The sequence below is a fragment of the Dendrobates tinctorius genome, unplaced genomic scaffold, assembly GCF_039654945.1.
Source record: "Dendrobates tinctorius isolate UK_male_01 unplaced genomic scaffold, ASM3965494v1 ptg000209l, whole genome shotgun sequence".
NCBI classification, from domain to species: Eukaryota; Metazoa; Chordata; class Amphibia; order Anura; family Dendrobatidae; genus Dendrobates; species Dendrobates tinctorius.
In genome coordinates, this window is record NW_027361876.1 from 1,198,085 (window position 1) to 1,209,431 (window position 11,347).

Below are 11,347 nucleotides of genomic sequence, written 5' to 3' on the forward strand. Positions count from 1 at the left end.
AGCCTCCTATATATCGTACAGACCGTGCTCTCAGCCTCCTATATATCGTACAGACCGCGCTCTCAGCCTCCTATATATCGTACAGACTGTACTCTCAGCCTCCTATATATCGAACAGATCACACTCTCAGCCTCCTATATATCGTACAGACCGCACTCTCAGCCTCCTATATATCGTACAGACTGTACTCTCAGCCTCCTATATATCGAACAGATCACACTCTCAGCCTCATATATATCGTACAGACCACACTCTCAGCCTCCTATATATCGTACAGACCACGCTCTCAGCCTCCTATATATCGTACAGACCGCACTCTCAGCCTCCTATATATCATACAGACCGCACTCTCAGCCTCCTATATATCGTACAGACCGCACTCTCAGCCTCCTATATATATTATACAGACCGCACTTTCAGCCTCCTATATATCGTACAGACCGGACTCTCAGCCTCCTATATATCGTACAGACCGCATTCTCAGCCTCCTATATATCGTACAGACCGCACTCTCAGCCTCCTATATATCATACAGATCACACTCTCAGCCATATATATATCGTACAGATCACACTCTCAGCCTCCTATATATCGTACAGACCGCTCTCAGCCTCCTATATATCGTACAGACCGTGCTCTCAGCCTCCTATATATCGTACAGACCGCGCTCTCAGCCTCCTATATATCGTACAGACTGTACTCTCAGCCTCCTATATATCGAACAGATCACACTCTCAGCCTCCTATATATCGTACAGACCGCACTCTCAGCCTCCTATATATCGTACAGACTGTACTCTCAGCCTCCTATATATCGAACAGATCACACTCTCAGCCTCATATATATCGTACAGACCACACTCTCAGCCTTCTATATATTGTACAGACCGCACTCTCAGCCTTCTATGTATCATACAGACCACTCTCTCAGCCTTCTATATATCGTACAGACCACACTCTCAGCCTCCTATATATCGTACAGACCGCACTCTCAGCCTCCTATATATCATACAGACCGCACTCTCAGCCTTCTATATATTGTACAGACCGCACTCTCAGCCTTCTATGTATCATACAGACCACTCTCTCAGCCTCCTATATATCGTACAGACCGCACTCTCAGCCTCCTATATATCGTACAGACCACACTCTCAGCCTTCTAAATATCGTACAGACCACACTCTCAGACTTCTATATATCGTACAGATCACACTCTCAGCCTCCTATATATCATACAGATCACACTCTCAACCTCCTATATATCGAACAGATCACACTCTCAGCCTCCTACATATCATACAGACTGCACTCTCAGCCTCCTATATATTATACAGACTGTACTGTCAGCCTCCTATATATCGTAAAGGCCGCACTCTCAGCCTCGTATATATCGCACAGACCGCACTCTCAGCCTCCTACATATCGAACAGATCACACTCTCAGCCTCCTATATATCGTACAGACCGCGCTCTCAGACTCCTATAAATCGTACAGACCACATTCTCAGCCTTCTATATATCGTACAGACCGCACTCTCAGCCTGCTATATATCGTACACACCGCACTCTCAGCCTGCTATATATCGTACAGACCGCACTCTCAGCCTCCTATATATCGTAAAGGCCTCACTCTCAGCCTCCTATATAGCGTACAGATCACACTCTCAGTCTCCTATATAGCGTACAGACCGCACTCTCAGCCTCCTATATATCGTACAGACCGCGCTTTCAGCCTCCTATATATGGTACAGACCGCGCTCTCAGCCTCCTACAAATCGTACAGGCCGCGCTCTCAGCCTCCTATATATCGTACAGACTGCGCTCTCAGCCTCCTATATACAGTACAGACCGGACTCTCAGCCTCCTATATATCACACAGACCGCACTCTCAGCCTCCTATATGTCGTACAGATCACACTCTCAGGCTCCTATATATCATACTGACCGCACTCTCAGCCTCCTATATATCATACAGACCGCACTCTCAGCCTCCTATATATCGTACAGACCGCGCTCTCAGCCTCATATATATCGTACAGACCGCATTCTCAGCCTTCTGTATATCCTATATATCATACAGATCGCACTCTCTTCTATATATCGTACAGACCGCACTCTCAGCCTCCTATATATCGTACAGACCGCACTCTCAGCCTTCTATATATCGTACAGACCGCTCTCTCAGCCTCCTATATATCGTACAGACCGCGCTCTCAGCCTCCTATATATCGTACAGACCGCTCTCTCAGCCTCCTATATATCGTACAGACCGCGCTCTCAGCCTCCTATATATCGTACAGACCGCGCTCTCAGCCTCCTATATATCTTACAGACCGCGCTCTCAGCCTCCTATATATCATACAGACCGCGCTCTCAGCCTATGTATCGTACAGACCGCACTCTCAGCCTCCTATATATCGTACAGACCGCGCTCTCAGCCTATGTATCGTACAGACCGCACTCTCAGCCTCCTATGTATCGTACAGACCACACTCTCAGCCTCCTATATATCGTACAGATCACACTCTCAGCCTCCTGTACTGTATATCCTATATATCGTACAGACCACACTCTCAGCCTCCTATACTTTATATCGTACAGACCGCACTCTCAGCCTCCTATGTATCGTACAGACCGCACTCTCAGCCTCCTATATATCGTACAGATCACACTCTCAGCCTCCTATATATCATACAGACCGTGCTCTCAGCCTTCTATATATCGTACAGACCGCACTCTCAGCCTCCTATATATCGTACAGACCGCTCTCTCAGCCATCTATATATCGTACAGACCGCTCTCTCAGCCATCTATATATCGTACAGACCGCTCTCTCAGCCATTTATATATCGTACAGACCGCTCTCTCAGCCATCTATATATCGTACAGACCGCACTCTCAGCCTCCTATATATCGTACAGACCACACTCTCAGCCTCCTATATATCGTACAGATCACACTCTCAGCCATCTATATATCGTACAGACTGCACTCTCAGCCTCCTATATCATACTGACCGCATTCTCAGCCTCCTATATATCGTACAGACCGCTCTCTCAGCGATCTATATATAGTACAGACCGCTCTCTCAGCCATCTATATATCGTACAGACCGCTCTCTCAGCCATCTATATATCGTACAGACCGCTCTCTCAGCCATTTATATATCGTACAGACCGCTCTCTCAGCCATCTATATATCGTACAGACCGCACTTTCAGCCATCTATATATCGAACAGACGACACTCTCAGACTTCTATATATCGTACAGACCACACTTTCAGCCTCCTATATATCGTACAGACCACACTCTCAGCCTCCTATATATCGTACAGACCACACTCTCAGCCTCCTATATATCGTACAGATCACACTCTCAGCCTCCTATATATCGTACAGATCACACTCTCAGCCTTATATATATCGTACAGATCACACTCTCAGCCTCCTATATATCCTACAGACCGCACTCTCAGCCTCCTATATATCGAACAGATCACACTCTCAGCCTCCTATATATCGTACAGACCACACTCTCAGCCTCCTATATATCGTTCAGACTGCGCTCTCAGCCTCCTATATATCGTACAGACCACACTCTCAGCCTCCTATATATCGTACAGACCGCACTCTCAGCCTCCTATATATCATACAGACCACACTCAGCCTTCTATATATCGTACAGACCACACTCTCAGCCTTCTATGTATCATACAGACCGCACTCTCAGCCTCCTATATATCGTACAGACCGCACTCTCAGCCTCCTATATATCGTACAGACCGCACTCTCAGCCTCCTATATATCATACAGACCACACTCTCAGCCTTCTATATATCGTACAGACCACACTCTCAGCCTTCTATATATCGTACAGATCACACTCTTAGCCTCCTATATATCATACAGATCACACTCTCAGCCTCCTATATATATCGTACAGACTGCACTTTCAGCCTCCTATATATCGTACAGACTGCACTCTCAGCCTCCTATATATCGTAAAGGCCGCACTCTCAGCCTCCTATATATCGAACAGATCACACTCTCAGCCTCCTATATATCATAAAGACTGCACTCTCAACCTCCTATATATCATACAGACTGTACTCTCAGCCTCCTATATATCGTAAAGGCCGCACTCTCAGCCTCCTATATATCGCACAGACCGCACTCTCAGCCTCCTATATATCGAACAGATCACACTCTCAGCCTCCTATATATCGTACAGACCGCGCTCTCAGACTCCTATAAATCGTACAGACCGCACTCTCAGCCTCCTATATATCGTACAGACCGCTCTCTCAGCCATTTATATATCGTACAGACCGCTCTCTCAGCCATCTATATATCGTACAGACCGCACTCTCAGCCATCTATATATCGAACAGACGACACTCTCAGACTTCTATATATCGTACAGACCGCACTCTCAGCCTCCTATATATCGTACAGATCACACTCTCAGCCTTATATATATCGTACAGATCACACTCTCAGCCTCCTATATATCCTACAGACCGCACTCTCAGCCTCCTATATATCGAACAGATCACACTCTCAGCCTCCTATATATCGTACAGACCACACTCTCAGCCTCCTATATATCGTTCAGACTGCGCTCTTGTAGGGAAGGTGACCTGACGGACGGACTAGTCAGAGTGAAGAAAGATAGGTTTGCACAGTGTAGGTAGGAGTCAGTGATTACAGTGGGGAAACAACTAGGAAAGTGTAGTGGACGTGCAGTACCTTGGGATGACCATTAGATGGCAGGGTGGAGTGTGAGCAAAGGACTTTACAGCAGCTTAGGGCTTTAGAAACCGTTGGTCATGGGGGGCGTGGTGACAGTTAGTGACAGTTTCAAGGAACCGGGGAAGTTATAAATACTGAGGGAGGGTTCCAGAAGGTTCCAGTCCCCAGGGGGAGCCCAGGTGACAGGAGGACTTCGCCAGTCTGTGTGCCCTGAGGAGAATCCGACCAGGGGGACTGAGGAGAGGAAACGTCAGGGGGGTGGTCCTGACAGGGAAGGACCGCAGCAGAGACAAGGCTCTGGGTGGAAGACACCGTATGTGTAACGACGAGACTGATTAGTAAAGTGCTGTTGGTGTACGGGCCTAAGGCGGCCACAGTAACCGAGCTGTCAGGATTGTCACAGTGTGAGACGGGACGTGACGTGTAAGTACGTCCCTTGTGTAACATACGGTGTTGAAGCGGCCCTGAACACGGAGGGCAGAGAGATATGGACCGTCAGTCGGACGGTGTGAAATAAACTTGGACCTGTTGCACCCAGAATCTGCCTCATCGTGTCTCTGTATCATCTCTGCGCGGTAAGAAGTGGGACCACCCCCTATCACCCCCCAGCTCGGCACCCCACCACCGACACTACATTTGGCGTAGTCGGCAGGATCGCCGCCGCTAATACGCTATCTTCTGCGGCAGGCCTGCAACTGAAGGACTGAGGAAAACTTGGACTGCTCTATTTCGGATTATAAACACCTGTGGACTAAAAATTACTGACCTGTGGATTACAAATTGGGACGCTGTGTCGGATCTGTGTTGCTTGCAGAGGATCCAAGGCAGTAGCTGATTCTGCCCAAGATGGCGGTATTACTTCAGCGCAGAGGAGAGGTCCGGGTGTTTGCAGTTGTTCAGAATGGACTGGGACACCCTCCAACGTACCCCAAAAGGAAGCAATATATGCCCGGAGACCGACGTTTCCATATATTGGACCCTGGCAGATGGATGGAAAGGTCTGCCAACGCCCCACCCAGCAGGAGGAGTGGCACAGAAGAAAAACTTGGCTGCGGCTGTCTGACGCCATTCGAGTGCTGCCCAACGGACGGTATGAGATGCTGCGGGTGTCGGGGCATCGGCCGCCTAGAGTGGCAATGGCGGCGAGAGATGGAGCTGCATCAGAAGTCAGATTTACGGGCAGGCAGCGGGATGCTGAGCCGGGGAGCGGAGCCTGAGGGGAGTCAGCGAGAACGGCTGCCACCAATACCAGCAGAGGACTTCTCAGCGGAGCCCCCGAGTCCGGAGGGAAGGCCCGCAGGACAGTGGAGCAAGGAACGGAGGCTGCGGGGGAAACTGCGTGATGATGAAACGGAGGCCGCAGCGCCGGGGAAGGTGAGAGTACCCCCGGCCCTACCAGTGCCTCCGCAAGCGGCCCCCACCATTCTGCTGCAGCACGCGGCCCCCTGCGCACCGGAAGGCCTAGTTACCACGGGCCCCGTGGTGTATGCAGAGCTGAGCGAGGTCCCCGCTCATGTCCCCGAACTACCCCGCCCGGAGTCACCAGTGCAGAGCTCACCCAAAGAAGATGCTGCTGCGCTTTCCCTGCTAATAGCAGCTGCATTGTTGAAATCGGCCGTTACTCCGGCTCCATTGGAAGTAGTGGATGCGGCCTGTCCTGAGGCCGCGGTTATGCCGCTGCTGGGGTCGGCTGCGACCGATTTAGCGGGCCCTGTGATTCCAGCCCCCGAGGACCCGGTTCTCCCCATTTGCCACCTGACCCCAGCGGCTGCTGGGCCGCAGAAATCTTCGGCCGTTTCTGTCTTGCGGTCTTTTTCCGCGGAGTCCCGCCCACCGGACTCCAGGGCCCGTGCTGTTCCCTCCGTGTGGGAAGCGGAGGTGATCAGGAAGAAAAAGGCCCGGGAGCAGGAAGTGTGGAACCTGCTCCACACTCAAGGAGAGGCCGTCATGGAAAAGAAGAGGACTTGAATGGACACCCTCAGTATCCCCGTGGAGCCCTCACCTCTGTCCATTGAGAGTGGTATAGACTGTCAGGAGTTCGATGCACCGTTGTGCAGATTATAAGGACAGTTGCATTTAGAAAAAAAGTTTTGTTGTTGTTTAACTGATGCAACTATTTTCTCTCTCTTTCTTTCTTCTTTCTATGTTCTTTATATACGAAAATATGTTTACCTGACAGAACGGGGATACGGAAAAGTGGAGGAGTGTCCAGGTCCAAGGAAGGGGGGGAGGAAGAAAGAGGAAATGCAATGTTATGTTATATTTTGGTTTTAAAAGTAAGAGAAAATGGAAAAAAAAAAAAAAATTATAAAAAATGGGTACTTGTGCTATTATAAAGTTGTATGATGTATAATATGCAAAGTAAAATGCAACAGGTCCGGGTAAGGGAAGGTCTGCGGGACCAAAGGAAAGTGTGAGATCCGGTAGGGATCTAAGAGTTGAGGTCTGGGAGACCGGGACGCCGACCATGACATGTAATTGAAAGAAGGAAAATGAATGGGAAGATGTGAGAAAGACAGCCGTCCTAGGTCAGGTCCCCAACACCACGGACACCCCTGAAGAAGGAAAGGCGGGCGCCGGCAATGATCTGGTAGGTGAGTGGCCTCGATCATGGCGTACCGGATAGTGAAAGGTAACAGTAGGGGAGAGTAGGGGAAAGATACATGCCGTAGAGAGAATACGGGTGTACCTTGCCCAATTTGAAAGACGTTGTCATGTGGCGTGCGCGCTGGTGAGTAGCAGTAGGCTGCTCAGAGCATAGTGCTCCCAGTATGGTTCGGCCCCCGCAGATAGTGGGTTTGGCTCAACTTCTGGTCCGACAACAGAATGTAGGTGTAGATTCAGAACGACGAAGGCAGGGATGACGATTGTCGAGGACGACAATGGACAAAGGAAGGGGGAGTGTAGGGAAGGTGACCTGACGGACGGACTAGTCAGAGTGAAGAAAGATAGGTTTGCACAGTGTAGGTAGGAGTCAGTGATTACAGTGGGGAAACAACTAGGAAAGTGTAGTGGACGTGCAGTACCTTGGGATGACCATTAGATGGCAGGGTGGAGTGTGAGCAAAGGACTTTACAGCAGCTTAGGGCTTTAGAAACCGTTGGTCATGGGGGGCGTGGTGACAGTGACAGTTTCAAGGAACCGGGGAAGTTATAAATACTGAGGGAGGGTTCCAGAAGGTTCCAGTCCCCAGGGGGAGCCCAGGTGACAGGAGGACTTCGCCAGTCTGTGTGCCCTGAGGAGAATCCGACCAGGGGGACTGAGGAGAGGAAACGTCAGGGGGGTGGTCCTGACAGGGAAGGACCGCAGCAGAGACAAGGCTCTGGGTGGAAGACACCGTATGTGTAACGACGAGACTGATTAGTAAAGTGCTGTTGGTGTACGGGCCTAAGGCGGCCACAGTAACCGAGCTGTCAGGATTGTCACAGTGTGAGACGGGACGTGACGTGTAAGTACGTCCCTTGTGTAACATACGGTGTTGAAGCGGCCCTGAACACGGAGGGCAGAGAGAGATATCGCGGTGTACCGCGAGGACCGTCAGTCGGACGGTGTGAAATAAACTTGGACCTGTTGCACCCAGAATCTGCCTCATCGTGTCTCTGTATCATCTCTGCGCGGTAAGAAGTGGGACCACCCCCTATCATCCCCCAGCTCGGCACCCCACCACCGACACTACACTCTCAGCCTCCTATATATCGTACAGACCGCACTCTCAGCCTCCTATATATCATACAGACCACACTCTCAGCCTTCTATATATCGTACAGACCACACTCTCAGCCTTCTATGTATCATACAGACCGCACTCTCAGCCTCCTATATATCGTACAGACCGCACTCTCAGCCTCCTATGTATCGAACAGATCACACTCTCAGCCTCCTATATATCGTACAGACCACACTCTCAGCCTCCTATATATCGTTCAGACTGCGCTCTCAGCCTCCTATATATCGTACAGACCACACTCTCAGCCTCCTATATATCGTACAGACCACACTCTCAGCCTCCTATATATCGTACAGACCGCACTCTCAGCCTCCTATATATCATACAGACCACACTCTCAGCCTTCTATATATCGTACAGACCACACTCTCAGCCTTCTATGTATCATACAGACCGCACTCTCAGCCTCCTATATATCGTACAGACCGCACTCTCAGCCTCCTATATATCATACAGACCGCACTCTCAGCCTTCTATATATCGTACAGACCACACTCTCAGCCTCCTATATATCATACAGATCACACTCTCAGCCTCCTATATATATCGTACAGACTGCACTTTCAGCCTCCTATATATCGTACAGACCGTGCTCTCAGCCTCCTATATATCGTACAGACTGCACTCTCAGCCTCCTATATATCGTACAGATCACACTCTTAGCCTCCTATATATCATACAGATCACACTCTCAGCCTCCTATATATATCGTACAGACTGCACTTTCAGCCTCCTATATATCGTACAGACCGTGCTCTCAGCCTCCTATATATCGTACAGACTGCACTCTCAGCCTCCTATATATCGTAAAGGCCGCACTCTCATCCTCCTATATATCGAACAGATCACACTCTCAGCCTCCTATATATCATAAAGACTGCACTCTCAGCCTCCTATATATCGTAAAGGCCGCACTCTCAGCCTCCTATATATCGCACAGACCGCACTCTCAGCCTCCTATATATATCATACAGACTGTACTCTCAGCCTCCTATATATCATAAAGACTGCACTCTCAGCCTCCTATATATCGTAAAGGCCGCACTCTCAGCCTCCTATATATCGAACAGATCACACTCTCAGCCTCCTATATATATCATACAGACTGTACTCTCAGCCTCCTATATATCGTAAAGGCCGCACTCTCAGCCTCCTATATATCGCACAGACCGCACTCTCAGCCTCCTATATATCGAACAGATCACACTCTCAGCCTCCTATATATCGTACAGACCACGCTCTCAGACTCCTATAAATCGTACAGACCACACTCTCAGCCTCCTATATATCGTACTGACTGCACTCTCAGCCTCCTATATATCGCACAGACCGCACTCTCAGCCTCCTATATATCGAACAGATCACACTCTCAGCCTCCTATATATCGTACAGACCGCGCTCTCAGACTCCTATAAATCGTACAGACTGCACTCTCAGCCTCCTTTATATCGTACAGACCGCACTCTCAGCCTTCTATATATCGTACAGACCGCTCTCTCAGCCATTTATATATCGTACAGACCGCTCTCTCAGCCATCTATATATCGTACAGACCGCACTCTCAGCCTCCTATATATCGTACAGACCACACTCTCAGCCTCCTATATATCGTACAGATCACACTCTCAGCCATCTATATATCGTACAGACTGCACTCTCAGCCTCCTATATCATACTGACCGCACTCTCAGCCTTCTATATTTCGTACAGATCACACTCTCAGCCATCTATATATCGAACAGACGACACTCTCAGACTTCTATATATCGTACAGACCACACTCTCAGCCTCCTATATATCGTACAGACCACACTCTCAGCCTCCTATATATCGTACAGATCACACTCTCAGCCTTCTATATATCGTACAGATCACACTCTCAGCCATCTATATATCGTACAGACTGCACTCTCAGCCTCCTATATCATACTGACCGCACTCTCAGCCTTCTATATATCGTACAGATCACACTCTCAGCCATCTATATATCGAACAGACGACACTCTCAGACTTCTATATATCGTACAGACCACACTCTCAGCCTCCTATATATCGTACAGACCATACTCTCAGCCTCCTATATATCGTACAGATCACACTCTCAGCCTTCTATATATCGTACAGATCACACTCTCAGCCTCCTATATATCCTACAGACCGCACTCTCAGCCTCCTATATATCGAACAGATCACACTCTCAGCCTCCTATATATCGTACAGACCACACTCTCAGCCTCCTATATATCGTTCAGACTGCGCTCTCAGCCTCCTATATATCGTACAGACCACACTCTCAGCCTCCTATATATCGTACAGACCACACTCTCAGCCTCCTATATATCGTACAGACGGCACTCTCAGCCTCCTATATATCGTACAGACCGCACTCTCAGCCTCCTATATATCGTACAGACCGCACTCTCAGCCTCCTATATATCGTACAGACCAATCTGTCAGCCTTCTATATATCGTACAGATCACACTCTCAGCCTCCTATATATCATACAGATCACACTCTCAGCCTCCTATATATCGTACAGACTGATCTTTCAGCCTCCTATATATCGTACAGACCGTGCTCTCAGCCTCCTATATATCGTACAGACTGCACTCTCAGCCTCCTATATATCGTAAAGGCCGCACTCTCATCCTCCTATATATCGAACAGACCACACTCTCAGCCTCCTATATATCATACAGACTGTACTCTCAGCCTCCTATATATCGTAAAGGCCGCACTCTCAGCCTCCTATATATCGCACAGACCGCACTCTCAGCCTCCTATATATCGTACAGACCGCGCTCTCAGACTCCTATAAATCGTACAGACCGCACTCTCAGCCTCCTATATATCGCACAGACCGCACTCT